Source organism: Ranitomeya imitator, chromosome 1 (genome assembly GCF_032444005.1).
Source record: "Ranitomeya imitator isolate aRanImi1 chromosome 1, aRanImi1.pri, whole genome shotgun sequence".
Taxonomy (NCBI): Eukaryota; Metazoa; Chordata; class Amphibia; order Anura; family Dendrobatidae; genus Ranitomeya; species Ranitomeya imitator.
In genome coordinates, this window is record NC_091282.1 from 1,014,455,038 (window position 1) to 1,014,473,596 (window position 18,559).

An 18,559-nucleotide genomic window follows, 5' to 3' on the forward strand; every position below is an offset into this window, starting at 1 on the left:
GCATGCTATAGCCCACTGTAATGAAACATACACCGCATGCTATAGCCCACTGTAATGATACATATACCGCATGCTATAGCCCACTGTAATGAAACATACACCGCATGCTATAGCCCACTGTAATGAAACATATACCGCATGCTATAGCCCACTGTAATGAAACATACACCGCATGCTATAGCCCACTGTATAGGAAAGTGCAGGCTGATGCCCAAACCTACACAGGAGAATTAATGTACGCCGTTGCAAACTGACAATGAAGACACTTTTGGCCTCCGCCTAGTGACTGGGGGCCTATGGGAACATTACAGTATATGCCAAGAGAAGTCCCGCAGATACACCGTAGGCTCAGCGTACAGACTGCGCAGATGTCACATAACATAAAACAATGTGGAAATAGGTGACACATGAACACTAGACAGTAAGTGCCCCCTCCTGCCCACTGGACTTATACACAACTTACATGGGTGTTTAATACAAATTGTGCACCCATTCCCTGCCACCACAAAGCCGCAGAGTATAGTGTACGTTACATCAATTCCAGTGCATTAATGAACGGCTCTGGGTACTGGGCAATGCAGCCGTACAGATGTTACTGCCACATCACACTGGTATTTAAGAAGCCCACAATCACTAGCACTATAATGCCCCTCGGTGTAGATTTTCACCCCAAAACACATGGCGAAAAACAAGTCTACCAGTCAAAACCAAAACAAAGAACAACAACATCCCCGCCAGATCCAAACGAGGCTGGCATTTTTCAGAGAGACCACTAGTAAACACCACCTTATGGCCATTTAAAGGGGCTATCCAGGACTGTATTCATTTTTTTTTACTATAGGCTCCAGATCTAACAGGCAGATAGTTACTAACTACATCTGTCCTGCCCAGCACAGATTTCTGCTGGCACAGAGTGGTCACTGGCTGCGACTGCCAGCCATTCTGCAGTTTCCGCTGACGTCATGTTGACAGAGCAGTGGCTTATTTGCTGATCTAGTCTGCTGACATCATGCTGAATGACAACCAGCTCCCTGCTGCCTAACTGCAGGGAGCCAGCTGTCAAACAACATGACATCGGAAGTCACGCCCCATCCACAGAACACCCTGGAAGAAGAGCTGCTTTGTTGACGTGTAGCAGCTGAATCGCTGGCAGGACTAATTAGACTGGCGAATAGTAAAAACATAATTTAGTCCTGGATGACAGCTATATTTTTAAAGGGAACCTGTCATCCCCAAAATCGAAGATGAGCTAAGCCCACCAGCATCAGGGGCTTATCTACAGCATTCTGGAATACTGTAGATAAGCCCCCCGATGTATCCTGAAAGATGAAAAAAGAGGTTAGAATATACTCGCCCAGAGGCGGTCCGATCCGATGGGTGTCTCGGGTCCGGTCTGGGCCTCCCATCTTCATAGGATAACGTCCTCTTCCTGTCTTCACGCTGCGGCTCTGGCGCAGGCGTACTTTGTCTTCCCTGTTGAGGGCAGAGCAAAGTACTGCAGTGCGCAGGCGCCGGGCCTCTCTGACCTTTCCCAGCATCTGCGCACGGCAGTACTTTGCTCTGCCCTCAACAGGGCAGACAAAGTACGCCTGCGCCGAAGCGTGAAGACAAGAAGAGGACGTCATCGTAAGAAGATGGGAGGCGCTGGACCGGACCATGATGCCCATCGGACCAGACCGCAGCGGGAAAGCCCCTGGGTGAGTATAATCTAACGTCTTTTTCTCATCTTTCAGGATACATCGGGGGCTTATCTACAGCATTCCAGAATGCTGTAGATAATCCCCTGATGCCTGAGGGCTTAGCTCACCTTAGATTTTGAGGGTGACAGGTTCCCTTTAAGGAGACATGCTGATTATCCATAATAATCATTAACGAGTGAAATCAGTAACAGTGGTTATCTCATGACAGTGATTAAAGCCCCACGGTGTGATGGCCAGACAACTGGGGAGGGAAAATAGCTGGTCTCGTTGGGGGGTTCCAATATGCAGGGGTTGGTACCTACCAAAAATGCACCAGAATCAGGGTGATGGGTATCCAAAGCCCACTAATACAGGTGGTCACTAAGGCCTGTCAGGGGGTCCGATCCTGTAAAAATTACTGTAGCAGAAATTGCTGAAAAAAAAGTGATACTTGCTACATAGTGGTAGGAGTGCCCATGCTAACCCCGTCCTGAAAGTGACGGCCTAGTCTGATGAATCGCCTTAAATAGTGTGTGCATTGTATCATTGGTTAAGAGGTGGCACCAACATGGACTATGGAGAAAGGGTAAGATGGCGTGGTGCCCTGAGCAATGCGCTGCTGGTAACCCTTGGGCCCTTGTCTCAGGCAGACGGTACATGACCTGTACTGCCCTCTGATCCACCCTTCATGGCCCAAGTATTCACCAATGGCAGCACCGGCTTTCATCAGACAAATTAGATCAGTGTTCAGGAAAGGTCTGAGGAACGTGACACCGAGCGCCAGGCGCTGACTGGTCCTTTATAGTCCCGGATCACTATCTGCACCCCGGCCGTGCAGCACACCCCATCTCAGACGCCGCACAGGACTTTTCTGATAAACATCGGGCACCATCTGCTGAGTATGAGGGCAGCCGGCTGTAATATATCCGCCAGCCTTGTTCCCGTGGCAGTAAACATGCACGCTTGGCCAATCTTAGCGTATGTGGTAATGGAGGAGTCAGGGGAGACGGTTGGTGGCCCAGTGAGCAGCCATGTAAGGTGTGACAACCGCGGAAGGTCCATGACAACACTGCTCAGGAAAGCGTCACCAGCCGGGCATCCACGGGACTGACGCTAGTGCACACAGCTGTCACCAGTGACGGTCAGTTACAGCCCAGCGGCGCTCAGTGACAGCCCAGTGACAGCCCTGCGGGCCCAGCGACGCTCAGTGACAGCCCTGCGGGCCCAACGACGCTCAGTGACAGCCCTGCGGGCCCAGCGACGCTCAGTGACAGCCCTGCGGGCCCAGCGACGCTCAGTGACAGCCCTGCGGGCCCAGCAACGCTCAGTGACAGCCCTGCGGGCCCAGCGACGCTCAGTGACAGCCCTGCGGGCCCAGCGACGCTCAGTGACAGCCCCGCGGGCCCAGTGGCGCTCAGTGACAGCCCTGCGGGCCCAGTGGCGCTCAGTGACAGCCCAGGGACGCTCAGTGACAGCCCTGCGGGCCCAGTGGCGCTCAGTGACAGCCCTGCGGGCCCAGTGACAGCCCAGTGACGCTCAGTGACAGCCCTGCGGGCCCAGTGGCGCTCAGTGACAGCTCTGCGGGCCCAGTGGCGCTCAGTGACAGCCCTGCGGGCCCAGTGGCGCTCAGTGACAGCTCTGCGGGCCCAGTGGCGCTCAGTGACAGCCCTGCGGGCCCAGTGGCGCTCAGTGACAGCCCCGTGGGCCCTGTGACGCTCAGTGAAAGTCCTGCGGGCCCAGTGACGCTCAGTGACAGCCCCGCGGGCCCTGTGGCGCTCAGAGACAGCCCCGTGGGCACAGTGACAGCCCTGCTGGCCCAGTGACGCTCAGTGACAGCCCTGCGGGCCCAGTGACGCTCAGTGACAGCCCTGCGGGCCCAGTGACGCTCAGTGACAGCCCCGTGGGCCCTGTGGCGCTCAGAGACAGCCCCGCGGGCCCTGTGGCGCTCAGAGACAGCCCCGCGGGCCCTGTGGCGCTCAGTGACAGCCCCGTGGGCACAGTGACAGCCCTGCTGGCCCAGTGACGCTCAGTGACAGCCCAGCGACGCTCAGTGACAGCCCTGCAGGCGGTCCCATGCCCTCATCAGTAATGGGCTCGTCATCAGTGCACAAGTAAAAAGCGAAAGTAGCAGACAGCAAACAAGTGAGAAGCAGAAGTGACAGCGAACTTCAGAGGCCGTGGAGTCACATGACCTGGGTGCCACATCCTGCCGCCACCCCGGGGGGCACACGGTGCCGCTCTCCCCTCCCATGCACGCTGCACTGGGTTTCACAACAAACATGTAGGCCCCAATGACACCAGGCACATCCCCACCCCCAGCGGCCGGGACTCGGCTCCCAGAGCTCAGGATGGCAGGCTGCGAGGGGCTGCAGTGGAGGGAGCGGACCCCCGGCCTGTTAACCCCTAACGTGCGGAGAGGAATCGCTGGCACTGAAGAGGTTAAAGGGCAATGGCGGCAAAGCACAGATAAGCGGGCACAAGGGTGACCAGCGCAGGGCACAAGCCTCGCACCCCGGGATCACCGGAGCTGCCGTCATGCCCGCTGGCTGCATGGGGCGCTATCACACCGGGCAGTACGGGGCGCAGCGCTGCGCTCTCCCGGGCACGGCACCCTTACCTTGCCGAGAATGAGGTCCCGGGGCACGGAGCGACCGCTGGAGAGTGGGGGTGGCAGCGGTGACAACAGAGTGAGAGGCGGGGAGGAGGGGATGTCAGAGCGGAGATACACCGACCGTGTCACAGGAGGAGGAGGCGGGACTACGGCAGCTCTGCCTCCACTGACCGAGCCCACCGGGACTGGAGGAAGCGCGGGGCCACGCGGGACCTGTCACCTCACGTGTCCTCCCGCTGCTAGTCACAATCACTGGTAATAATAATCTGCACTGCTAGTCATAGTAATCTCTGCTGACTAGTGATAATCACTGCTGATGGCCAGACTAATAATAACCATCCTTACTGATAATAATCACGCTAAGGCTATGTGCACACGTATTCTTGATGTCTGCGGATTTTTCCGCAGCGGATTGAGAAATGCACAGGTAAGGCACTGCGTTTTACCTGCGGTTTACCACATATTTTGTGCAGATTCCTATTGTGGAGCAGGTGTAAACCGCTGCGGAATCCACACAAACAATTGACATGCTGCGGAATGTAAACCGCAGTGTTTCCGCAACATGTGCACTGCGGATTGCGTTTTCCATAGGTTTACATTATACTGTAAACGCATGGAAAGCTGCTGCGGATCCGCAGCCAAATCCGCAACGTGTGCACATGGCCTAATAATCTCTGCTACAGTGTTACTTCTAATTTCCACCACTAATAACGTTGTTGAAACCGTTGAACTCAACTAATTTTGTGATGCCGAAAACAAATATGCTGCTTACATTTGCTGATTTGCTCTCATTTTCAATATCCAGAGGAGGTTGTGATTACTTCTGACCTCTTTCGTACAGGCTTATAGAAAAAAGTTGTCATAATTTCATCCTTATTATTGCATTGGCAGCAGATAGTGTATTACATAAGCTATTTAGTCTATTGAGCCTTCAGTATTCTATCTTATGGCGACCAATCAAAAAATGACAACTCTGCTCCAATGACGAAATTCTACCTACAGCTGCATCACCTACTTTTAGAAGAGCTCTGTGTAAGGCCTCGTTCACACGTCCAGATAATTCCGGTACCAGAGAAATCGGTACCGGAATTATCCGTGTCCGTGTGCTCACGTGCGGCAGCCGTGTGCCGACTGAGGACCACACGGACCGTGCAGGAGACAGCGCTACAGTTAAGCGCTGTCCCCTGCGTGTGGTGCTGAAGCCGGTATTCATCCCTTCTCCCCAGCAGCGTTCGCTGGAGAGAAAGAATGAAAAATCAATGTTTTTAAATTTATTTTCCCTTAAAAATAAAGTTTGTGCATCCCCTCCCTCTTCTTAGCTTAGTTTCTTAGCATATTGTCATGTTTCTATGTTTTTTTTTTCAGATATGCCTCATTCTTGCACCTCTTTACCCCCAAGGGTGGTTTGCACGTCAATGACCGGGCCAATTTTTACAATTCTGACCACTGTCCCTTTATGAGGTTATAACTCTGGAACGCTTCAACGGATCCTGGTGATTCTGACATTGTTTTCTCGTGAGATATTGTACTTCATGATAGTGGTAGCATTTCTTTTATATTACCTGCGTTTATTTGTGAAAAAAACAGAAATTTGGCGAAAATTTTGAAAATTTTGCAATTTTCCAACTTTGAATTTTTATGCCCTTAAATCACAGAGATATATCACACAAAATACTTAATAAGTAACATTTCCCACATGTCTACATCAGCACAATTTTGGAAACAACATTTTTTTTTGTTAGGGAGTTATAAGGGTTAAAAGTTGACCAGCAATTTCTCATTTTTACAACACCATTTTTTTTTTTAGGGACCATGTCACATTTGAAGTCATTTTGAGGGGTCTGTATGATAGAAAATACCCAAATGTGACACCATTCTAAAAACTGCACCCCTCCAGGTGCTCAAAACCACATTTAAGAAGTTTATTAACCCTTCAGGTGTTTCACATAAATTTTTGGAATGTTTAACCCCTTCCCGACCTTTGACGCATACGCTGCGTCATGAAAGTCGGTGCCATTCCGACCCATGACGCAGCATATGCGTCATGGAAAGATCGCGTCCCTGCAGATCGGGTGAAAGGGTTAACTCCCATTTCACCCGGCCTGCAGGGACAGGGGGAGTGGTAGTTTAGCCCAGGGGGGGTGGCTTCACCCCCTTGGCTACGATCGCTCTGATTGGCTGTTGAAAGTGAAACTGCCAATCAGAGCGATTTGTAATATTTCACCTAAAAAAATGGTGAAATATTACAATCCAGCCATGGCCGATGCTGCAATATCATCGGCCATGGCTGGACACACTAATGTGCACCCACCCCACTCCTCCGATCGCCCCCCCAGCCCCCCGATCTGTGGTCTGCTCCCCTCGGTCCTGTGCTCCGCTCCCCCGTCCTCCTGCCTGCTCCCCCCGTGCTCCAATCAAACCCCCCCGCACTCCGATCCACCCCCCCGCACAGCGATCCCCCCCCCCGCACAGCGATTTCCCCCCCCCCCCCCCGTACTCCGATCCACCCGCCCGCACAGCGATCCCCCACTCCGTGCTCCAATCTACCCCTCCCCGTGTTCCGGCCCCCCCCCCCCCCGTGCTCCGACGCCCCCCCCCCCCTCCCGTGCCCTGATCTCCCCCCCCGTGCCCTGATCTCTCCCCCCGTGCCCTGATCTCCCCCCCCTTATACTTACCTGGCCTCCCGGGGACCGTCCGTCTTCTTTCCTGGGCGCCGCCATCTTCCAAAATGGCGGGCGCATGTGCAGTGCGCCCGCCGAATCTGCCGGCCGGCAGATTCGTTCCAGAGTGAATTTTGATCACTGAGATAGGTTATATCTCAGTGATCAAAATAAAAAAAAAAAGTAAATGACCCCCCCCCTTTGTCACCCCCATAGGTAGGGACAATAAAAAAAATAATTTTTTTTTTTCCACTAAGGTTGGGGTAAGAACTAGGGTTAGGGGTAGGGTTAGGGGTAGGGTTAGGGTTAGGGTTTCGGTATGTGCACACGTATTCTGGTCCTCTGCGGATTTTTCCGCTGCGGATTTGATAAATCCGCAGTGCTAAACCGCTGCGGATTTATGGCGGATTTACCATGTTTTTTTCTGCGCATTTCAATGCGGTTTTACAACAGCGATTTTCTATTTGAGAAGTTGTAAAACCGCTGCGGAATCCGCAGAAAGAAGTGACATGCTGCGGAATGTAAACCGCTGCGTTTCCGTGCAGTTTTTCCGCAGCATGTGTACAGCGATTTTTGTTTCCCATAGGTTTACATTGAACTGTAAACTCATGGGAAACTGCTGCGGATCCGCAGCGTTTTCCGCAGCGTGTGCACATACCTTTAGAATTAGGCTATGTGCACACGGTGCAGATTGGCCGCTGCGGATCCGCAGCAGTGTTCCATCAGGTTTACAGTACCATGTAAACATATGGAAAGCCAAATCCGCTGTGCCGATGGTGCGGAAAATACCGCGCGGGAACGCTGCGTTGTATTTTCCGCAGCATGTCAATTCTTTGTGCGGATTCCGCAGCGTTTTACACCTGTTCCTCAATAGGAATCCGCAGGTGAAATCCGGACAAAAAACACTGGAAATCCGCGGTAAATCCGCAGGTAAAACGCAGTGCCTTTTACCCGCGGATTTTTCAAAAATGGTGCTGAAAAATCTCATACGAATCCGCAACGTTGGCACATAGCCTTAGGGTTAGGGTTGGGTTGGAATTAGGGTTGTGGTTAGGGTTAGGGGTGTGTTGGGGTTACGGGTGTGTTGGGGTTAGGGTTGTGAATAGGGTTACGGCTACAGTTGGGATAAGGGTTAGGGGTGTGTTGGAGTTAGAATTGAGGGGTTTCCACTGTTTAGTCACATCAGGGGGTCTCCAAACGCAACATGGCGCCACCATTGATTCCAGCCAATCTTGTATTCAAAAAGTCAAATGGTGCTCCCTCACTTCCGAGCCCCGACGTGCACCCAAACAGTGGTTTACCCCCACATATGGGGTACCAGCATACTCAGGACAAACTGCGCAACAATTACTGGGGTCCAATTTCTCCTGTTACCCTTGTGAAAATAAAGAAATGCTTGCTAAAACATCATTTTTGAGGAAAGAAAAATGATTTTTTATTTTCACGGCTCTGCGTTGTAAACGTCTGTGAAGCACTTGGGGGTTCAAAGTGCTCACCACATATCTAGATAATTTCCTTGGGGGGTCTAGTTTCTAAAATGGGGTCACTTGTGGAGGGTTTCTACTGTTTAGGCACATCAGGGGCTCTGCAAACGCAACGTGACGCCCGCAGAGCATTCCATCAAAGTCTGCATTTCAAAACGTCACTACTTCAATTCCGAGCCCCGGCATGTGCCCAAACAGTAGTTTACCCCCACATATGGGGTATCACCGTACTCAGGAGAAACTGGACAACAAATATTGGGGTCAAATTTCTCCTGTTACCCTTGGGAAAATTAAAAAATTCTGGGCTAAATAATTATTTTTGAGGAAAGAAAACGTATTTATTATTTTCACGGCTCTGCATTATAAACTTCTGTGAAGCACTTGGGGGTTCAAAGTGCTCACCACACATCTAGATAAGTTCCTTTCGGGGTCTAGTTTCCAAAATGGGGTCACTTGTGGGGGGTTTCTACTGTTAAGCCACATCAGGGGCTCTGCAAACGCAACGTGACGCCCACAGAGCATTCCATCAATGTCTGCATTTCAAAATGTCACTACTTCACTTCCGAGCCCCGGCATGTGCCCAAACAGTGGTTTACCCCCACATATGGGGTATCAGCGTACTCAGGAGAAACTGGACAACAACTTTTACCCTTCGCCACGACAGCACCCCACATGAGAGAGAGGGATCCGCCCATAGGAACAGGAAACCTACAGAATAAAAGGAGGCGGTCCCCTCTCCTCCTCAGTTTAGGTTTCCTGTTCCTACAGGGACCCGGCTTACCTACAGATGAAGAGGATCCCTGGGCCATGCACCCGCCTGCGCCGGTTTCTGTGGGAACGGCAGGGGCTGCGGTACCAGAAGCAGCGGCGGGGGAGCCCCTGCTTGCAGCCTCCCCCCTCGTCTGGCCAAACATCCACGGTCCGGGTCCGGTCACCGTAGGTCCGGCCGGCACTGTGAGGACGCGCGCGCTGCAGCGGCCGGCTTAATAGCCTCTGGCGGCCGCATGGTGGTGAGAGCGGCGCGTCTAACCCGGAAGTCGCGGGAGCACTTCCGGGTTGGTCCGGGGAGGCAGGAGAATGGGCGGCAAGTTTAAAAATGCAGCGCTAGCGTCGGGCCGGTGTGTGTGAAATGGCTTCACCGGCCGACGAAGCGCACCTGCCCGCAGTGCAACAGCGCTCTCCCAGCAGGGAGAGAAGCACGAGGAGCAGCACAAAGAGTGGTGGCCGACCTCCAGAGAAGAGTTCTACCACCAAACGAATTCCGCCTCCAGAACCGGTACCTGTCAGCTTCACTGGGTGAGTTTTTGAAAGAGTCTCTTCCTATATGCTGATATATGTTCCTCCTGTATCCTTCCTCTAGACTAAGAAAAGGACACACAAATCTAAGCATAAAGAGTGTGCTTTATGTACGCAGCCCCTCCCGGATGATTATGCCAAAAAACTGTGTGCAGAGTGTATCATGCAAACTCTACGGCAGGAAAATATCATGACTCCCTCAGATGTCAGAGCTATTATCCGAGAAGAGATGCAGGGTTTGGCGCAGACAAGTAGCGCCAGTACCCGTCAGCCTAGCAGGTCCCGGTCTCCGGTTAGTTCGGAGTCAGAGGGTGTATGTATTTCTTCAGACGAAGAGGGATCTCAGCCGAGCTCATCCGAGACTGAAGGGGGACTTTGTCTTCCCAACAGTAATGTGGACAATTTAATAAAATCTGTCAGGAGCACGATGGGGTGCCCAGATGGGAAAGAAAAGAAATCAGCACAGGACATAATGTTTGCGGGGTTAGGACAGAAGAAACGTAGGTCCTTCCCCGTCATACAAACCATCAAAGATATTGTCAAAAAGGAGTGGGACAAGCAGAATAGAGGGTTTTTACCATCATCCTCTAAAAGGCGCTATCCCTTCAGCGATGAAGACCTAAACACCTGGTCAAAGGTGCCAAAAGTTGATGCTGCGGTAGCCTCCACAACCAAACAGTCGGTCCTACCAGTGGAGGATTCAGGGGTCCTAACAGACCCGCTGGACCGTAAAGCAGAAGCTTTACTAAAGAGGTCATGGGAAGTCAATACGGGGGCGTTCAGGCCCGCCATATCTAGTACCTGTACTGCAAGATCTCTACTAGTATGGACGGAGCAATTGGAGGAACAGATTAGAGGCAAAACTTCGAGGGAATCTATCCTGCTGAAATTGCCTCAAATTAAAGAAGCAGTAGCATTCCTAGCTGATGCCTCAGTGGACTCGCTACGTCTTGCAGCCAGGTCAGCCGGCCTAGTCAACACAGCCCGGCGTGCACTCTGGCTAAAGAATTGGAAGGGGGACGCACAAGCTAAAGCAAAACTTTGTGCGATTCCCTGTCAGGGTGAGTTCCTTTTTGGGAAGACGCTGGATGAACTCCTGAATAAAGCAGGTGAAAGGAAGAAAGGCTTCCCTAACCAGTATCTTCCATCCTACAGGAGAGCCTTCAGGAGACGCCCCTTTACTAGGAACAAGCCGCTTGAACAAAGAGAGCGATGGGAGTCGAAGGACCCAAAGCAAAAAGGTGCCTTTTTTAGCGGGTCCCATAATCCGAGACGTAAATACCGCTAACCAGGAAGTAGGCGGCAGATTAAAATTTTTTCTTCCCCAATGGGAACAGATAACATCCAGCCAGTGGATTCTGGACATTGTGCAATACGGCCTTAAATTAGAATTTGATCGAATCCCTTGGGATTCCTTCATAATAACATCTCCAAAAGGTCAGGACCAACAGAGGGCTCTAGAAATAGAGATCCTATCTCTTCTATCTAAGAAAGTCCTGATTGAAGTTCCCCAGGATCAAAAAGGGAAAGGGTTCTACTCCCCTTTATTCCTGATTAATAAACCAGATGGTTCATTTAGAACCATCATAAATCTTAAAAAATTAAATTCTTTCCTGCGTAATCATACCTTCAAAATGGAATCCATTAGTTCTACCATAAAACTCTTATTCCCTAGGTGTGTCATGGCCGGAATAGACTTAAAGGACGCCTATTACCATCTTCCCATACATGCCGAACATCAGCAGTACCTAAGGGTAGCAGTCACCCTGGAGGGAAAGGTTCGTCACTTTCAATATGTTGCAATGCCATTTGGGCTTTCTATGGCTCCCCGCGTCTTCACTAAGGTGATACTAGAAGTGATGGCTCATCTACGCCAACGAGATACCTTGATAATACCCTACCTAGATGACTTTCTAGTGGTAGGAAGCTCTGCACTTCAATGTAAAACTCGTTTATCTAATACGATCTCGTCCCTACAGGAGTTAGGTTGGATCGTCAACTTCGAAAAATCTCGGCTGAATCCAGAAACCGTTCAGACATTTCTAGGAATCCAGCTAGACTCCGTAAGTCAGAAATGCTTTCTTCCTCAGTCAAAGAGGTTGACTATACAATCAAAGGTATCAGACGCAATACGCAAACCCTACATGACACTAAGAAAGGCCATGTCCTTACTGGGGTCATTATCATCATGTATCCCTGCTGTACCTTGGGCACAATTCCATACCCGTCAATTGCAGTACGAAGTATTGTCGGCTCAGGGGAAAGACGGTTATCTAGAAAGTAGAATAACTCTTTCCAGTAATGTCTTAGAATCGCTATCCTGGTGGCTAGACATGGACCACCTATCACAGGGTGTGCCATGGATAATAGACCCGTCTAAAATAATTACCACCGACGCCAGCCCTATTGGGTGGGGAGCACATATGGAAGACAATCTGGCCCAAAATACTTGGGATCAGACAGAATTAATATGTTCCTCCAACTGGAAGGAGTTAAAAGCAATAGAATGTGCCTTATATCATTTTCTTCCGCAGATTCATGGAACAAATGTAAGAATTTACTCAGACAATTCCACCGCAGTGGCATACTTGAACCGTCAGGGTGGTACAAAGTCAGGAAGTCTGATGACCATAGCTGCAAACATCTTTCAGCTGGCAGAGGCTCATCTAACATCCTTAACAGCCCTGCACATCAAAGGTGTAGAGAACATCAGGGCAGACTACCTCAGCAGAAACGAGTTGCGTCAAGGAGAATGGACCTTAAACAAATCCATATTCAGAAGGATAACAGAAGCATGGGGGATACCACAAATCGACCTATTTGCCACAAGAGACAACCGGCAAGTACAAAGGTTCGCTTCCCTGAACACCAGGGATCACCCAGATATGTTGGACTCTCTCCACCATCCTTGGCGGTTCAGACTGGCATATGCCTTTCCTCCAATGTCTCTGATTCCTCTAGTGATCAGAAAGATCAGGAGGGAACAGGCAAGAGTAATCCTCATTGCACCATTCTGGCCGAAAAGACCATGGTTCTCTTGTCTCCAGACCATGTGCCTATGCGATCCTTGGATCCTCCCATCAGACAAGGAGCTGCTGTACCAAGGCCCCTTTTTCCACCCGCAAGTGAAAGGTCTTCACTTGACGGCGTGGAATTTGAGAGGCAACTATTAAGTTCCAGAGGGTTCTCAACAGAACTAGTAAACACCCTCTTATTGAGCAGGAAAAGATCTACCACCCTAATATATAGTAGGGTATGGAATAAATTTTTAGACTTCTACACGGTACCGTTCACTAAGCAAGTTCCACTCACACCTATCCTAGAGTTCTTGCAAAAAGGCCGAGAGTTAGGACTATCTGTAAATACCTTAAGAGTTCAGGTCTCGGCATTAGGAGCCCTATATGGATGCAATATAGCAGCTAATAGGTGGATCTCCAGATTCATAAAATCTTGTGAACGTAGTAAACCGGTCCATATTCCCCGTCTACCTCCGTGGGATTTAAATCTAGTATTAGAGGCCTTAACAAGCTCTCCATTTGAACCATTAGATTCAATACCTTTAAAAATCCTAACATATAAAGTAGCCTTACTAGTAGCCCTAACCTCAGCTAGACGGGTTAGTGACATCCAGGCCCTATCAGTAGACCCACCTTTCTTACTGATATTTCATGATCGGATAGTCCTGAAACCAGACCCCTCATACCTCCCTAAGGTAGCGTCCACCTACCACAGGTCACAAGAAATATTTCTCCCTTCCTTTTTTGATTCACCTGTAACTCCAGAACATCATAAGTTCCACACCTTAGATGTCAGAAGAGCCATCCTGACTTATATAGAAAGGTGTCAGACATGGAGGGAGAGTAGGGCTCTGTTTATCTCCTTTCAGGGCCACAAGAAAGGACATGGGGTCACGAGAGCTACCATGTCTCGGTGGATCAGAGAGGCTATCTGCTTGGCCTATACGTCAAAAGGCGAGATTCCTCCAGTGGGTATAAAAGCGCACTCAACACGAGCCATGGCTTCCTCCTGGGCGGAACAAGCAGATGTACCGATCCATTTAATATGTAAGGCTGCAACTTGGTCTACACCTTCTACCTTCTACAACCATTATAGACTTGATCTGTCCACGTCTTCTGATCTGACCTTTGGTAGAGCTGTTCTTAATACAGTAATCCCACCCAAATAATGACTCTCTGAAAATCTCTCATGTGGGGTGCTGTCGTGGCGAAGGGTAAAAAGCCGGATTACGTACCGGTAATGCTCTTTTAATGAGTCCACGACAGCACCCATGTATTACCCTCCCTAAATTGTGCACAGCTCTTTACTTTAAGGTCACAAATAATGGTTGTATAGAGTTAAGAAATTTATGTGACTGAATAAGAATGAATACTAACACTTTTGCGGTTCCCTTTTTATACTCTGTAACTAAACTGAGGAGGAGAGGGGACCGCCTCCTTTTATTCTGTAGGTTTCCTGTTCCTATGGGCGGATCCCTCTCTCTCATGTGGGGTGCTGTCGTGGACTCATTAAAAGAGCATTACCGGTACGTAATCCGGCTTTTTGGGGTCAAATTTCTCCTGTTACCCTTGGGAAAATAAAAAATTGCAGGCTAAAAGATCATTTTTGAGAAAATAATTTTTTTTTTTTTATTTTCGTGGCTCTGCGTTATAAACTTCTGTGAAGCACTTGGGGGTTCAAAGTCCTCACCACACATCTAGATTAGTTCCTTTGGGGGTCTAGTTTCCAAAATGGGGTCATTTCTGGGGGATCTCCAATGTTTAGGCACACAGGGGCTCTCCAAACGTGACATGGTGTCCGCTAATGATTGGAGCTAATTTTCCATTTAAAAAGCCAAATGGCGTGCCATCCCTTCCGAGCCCTGCCGTGCGCCCAAACAGTGGTTTACCCCCACATATGGGGTATCAGCGTACTCAGGACAAACTGGACAACAATATTTGGGGTCCAATTTCTCCTATTATCTTTGGCAAAATAGGAAATTCCAGGCTAAAAAATCATTTTTGAGGAAAGAAAAATTATTTTTTATTTTCATGGCTCTGCGTTATAAACTTCTGTGAAGCACCTGGGGGTTTAAAGTGCTCAATATGCATCTAGATAAGTTCCTTGGGGGGTCTAGTTTCCAAAATGGGGTCACTTGTGGGGGAGCTCCAATGCATAGGCACACAGGGGCTCTCCAAATGCGACATGGTGTCCGCTAACAATTGGAGCTAATTTTCCATTCAAAAAGTCAAATGGCGCGCCTTCCCTTCCGAGCCCTGCCGTGTGCCCAAACAGTGGTTTACCCCCACATATGAGGTATCGGCGTACTCGGGAGAAATTGCCCAACACATTTTAGGATCCATTTTATCCTGTTGCCCATGTGAAAATGAAAAAATTGAGGCTAAAAGAATTTTTTTGTGAAAAAAAAGTACTTTTTCATTTTTACAGATCAATTTGTGAAGCACCTGGGGGTTCAAAGTGCTCACTATGCATCTAGATAAGTTCCTTGGGGCGTCTAGTTTCCAAAATGGGGTCACTTGTGGGGGAGCGCCAATGTTTAGGCACACAGGAGCTCTCCAAACGCGACATGGTGTCCGCTAACGATGGAAATAATTTTTCATTCAAAAAGTCAAATGGCGCTCCTTCCCTTCCGAGCCTTACCATGTGCCCAAACAGTGGTTTACCCCCACATATGAGGTATCGGCGTACTCAGGAGAAATTGCCCAACACATTTTAGGATCCATTTTATCCTGTTGCCCATGTGAAAATGAAAAAATTGAGGCTAAAAAAATTTTTTGTGAAAAAAAAGTACTTTTACATTTTTACGGATCAATTTGTGAAGCACCTGGGGGTTCAAAGTGCTCACTATGCATCTAGATAAGTTCCTTGGGGCGTCTAGTTTCCAAAATGGGGTCACTTGTGGGGGAGCTCCAATTTTTAGGCACACGGGGGCTCTCCAAACGTGACATGGTGTCCGCTAAAGAGTGGAGCCAATTTTTGATTCAAAAAGTCAAATGGCGCTCCTTCCCTTCCAAGCCCTGCCGTGCGCCCAAACAGTGGTTTACCCCCACATATGAGGTATCAGCGTACTCAGGACAAATTGGACAACAACTTTCGTGGTTCAGTTTCTCCTTTTACCATTGGGAAAATAAAAAAAATGTTACTAAAAGATAATTTTTGTGACTAAAAAGTTAAATGTTCATTTTTTCCTTCCATGTTGCTTCTGCTGCTGTGAAGCACCTGAAGGGTTAATAAACTTCTTGAATGTGGTTTTGAGTACCTTGAGGGGTGCAGTTTTTAGAATGGTGTCACTTTTGGGTATTTTCAGCCATATAGACCCCTCAAACTGACTTCAAATGTGAGGTGGTCCCTAAAAAAAATGGTTTTGTAAATTTCGTTGTAAAAATGACAAATCGCTGGTCAAATTTTAACCCTTATAACTTCCTAACAAAAAAAAAATTTTGTTTCCAAAATTGTGCTGATGTAAAGTAAACATGTGGGAAATGTTATTTATTAACTATTTTGTGTCACATATCTCTCTGGTTTAACAGAATAAAAATTCAAAATGTGAAAATTGCGAAATTTTCAAAATTTTCGCCAAATTTCCGTTTTTATCACAAATAAACGCAGAATTTATTGACCTAAATTTACCACTAACATGAAGCCCAATATGTCACGAAAAAACAGTCTCAGAACCGCTAGGATCCGTTGAAGCGTTCCTGAGTTATTACCTCATAAAGGGACACTGGTCAGAATTGCAAAAAACGGCAAGGTCTTTAAGGTCAAAATAGGCTGGGTCATGAAGGGGTTAAAAAAAAATGAACATTTAATTTTTTTTCACAAAAAAATTACTTCAGCTCCAATTTGTTTTATTTTACCAAGGTCAACAGGAGAAAATAGACCCCAAAAGTTGTTGTACAATTTGTCCTGAGTACCCGGTTACCCCATATGTGGGGGTAAACCACTGTTTGGGCGCATGGCAGAGCTCGGAAGGGAAGGAGCGCCATTTGACTTTTCAATGCAAAATTGGCTGAAATTGAGATCGGACGCCATGTCGCGTTTGGAGAGCCCCTGATGTGCCTAAACATTGAAACCCCCCACAATTGACACCATTTTGGAAAGTAGACCCCCCACAAGTGACCCCATATTGGAACCTAGACCCCCCAAGGAACTTATCTAGATGTGTTGTTAGAACTTTGAACCCCCAAGTATTTCACTACACGAAAAAAAAAATTTAGCCCCCCAAATTTTTATTTTCCCAAGGGTAACAAGAGAAATTTGACCCCAAAAGTTGTCCAATTTGTCCTGAGTACGCTGATACCCCATAAGTTGGGGTAAACCCCTGTTTGAGAGCTCGGAAGGGAAGGAGCACTGTTTTACTTTTTCAACGCAGAATTGGCTGGAATTGAGATCGGACGCCATGTCGCGTTTGAAGAGCCCCTGATGTGCCTAAACAATGGAACCCCCCAATTCTAACTGAAACCCTAACCCAAACACACCCCTAATCCCAACCACACCCCTAACCCCAACCCTAACCACACCCCTAACTCCAACACACCCCTAACCCTAATCCCAACCATAATCCTAACCACACCCCTAACCCTGACACACCCCTAATCCAAACTGTAAATGTAATCCAAACCCTAGCCCCAACCCTAGCCCTAGCCCCAACCCTAGCCCCCACCCTAACTCTAGCCCTAACCCGAATGGGAAAATGGAAATAAATACATTTTTTTAATTTTATTATTTTTCCCTAACTAAGGGGGTGATGAAGGGGGGTTTGATTTACTTTTATAGCGGGGTTTTTAGCGGATTTTTATGATTGGCAGCTGTCACACACTAAAAGACGCTTTTTATTGAAAAAATATTTTTTGCTTTACCACATTTTGAGAGCTATAATTTTTCCATATTTTTGTCCACAGAGTCATGTGAAGTCTTGGTTTTTCTTGTTTTTTGCGGTACGAGTTGACATTTTTATTGGTTACATTTTCAGGCACGTGACATTTTTTGATTGCTTTTTATTCCGATTTTTATGAGGCAGTATGACCAAAAACCAGCTATTCATGAATTTCTTTTGGGGGGGCGTTTATACCATTCTGCATTTGGTAAAATGGATAAAGCAGTTTTATTCTTCGGGTCAGTACGATTACAGTGATACCTTATTTATATCTTTTTTTATGTTTTGGCGCTTTTATACGATAAAAACTATTCTATAGAAAAAATAATTATTTTTGCATCGCTTTATTCCGAGGACTATAACTTTTTTATTTTTTCACTGATGACGCTGTTTGGCAGCTCGTTTTTTGCAGGACAAGATGACGTTTTCAGCGGAACCATGATTATTTATATCTGCCTTTTTGATCACGTGCTATTCCACTTTTTGTTCGGCGGTATGATAATAAAGCGTTATTTTTTGCCTATTTTTTACGGTGTTCACTGAAGGGGTTAACAAGTGGGACAGTTTTATAGGTGGGGTCGTTACGGACCTGACGATACTAAATATGTGTACTTTTATTGTTTTTTTTATTTAGATAAATGAATGCATTTATTGGAACAATATATATTTTTTTTCTTTTATTTATTTAGGATTTTTTTTTTTTTTACACATGGAAATATTTTTTTTTTAACTTTTTACTTTGCCCCAGAGGGGGACATCACAGTAAAGTGACTGATCGCTGATCTGACACTTTGCTGTGCACTGTGTCAGATCAGCAATCTGACGTGCACAGCAGGGAGGCTTCCCAGCGCCTGATCTGAGCAGGCGCTGTGAAGCCACCTCCCTGCATTACCCGGATGCAACCCCGCGGCCATTTTGGATCCGGGGCCTGCAGG

At 48.1% G+C, this 18,559-nt stretch overlaps 1 protein-coding gene across 3 annotated transcripts in view; it reads right to left on the reverse strand.

Annotated features, from left to right (window-relative positions):
- The window catches only part of ELF2 (E74 like ETS transcription factor 2), a 150,626-nt gene extending 146,217 nt beyond the window's left edge, over positions 1–4,409 (reverse strand). For 2 of the 3 annotated variants that reach the window (XM_069743961.1, XM_069743959.1), the window contains exon 1: positions 4,297–4,409. The gene's annotated coding sequence lies outside the window, so the exon portion shown is untranslated. The remainder of the gene's footprint in view (positions 1–4,296) is intronic. The other variant, XM_069743960.1, reaches the window with a different exon arrangement.
- Between the last annotated feature and the right edge of the window lie 14,150 nt (positions 4,410–18,559).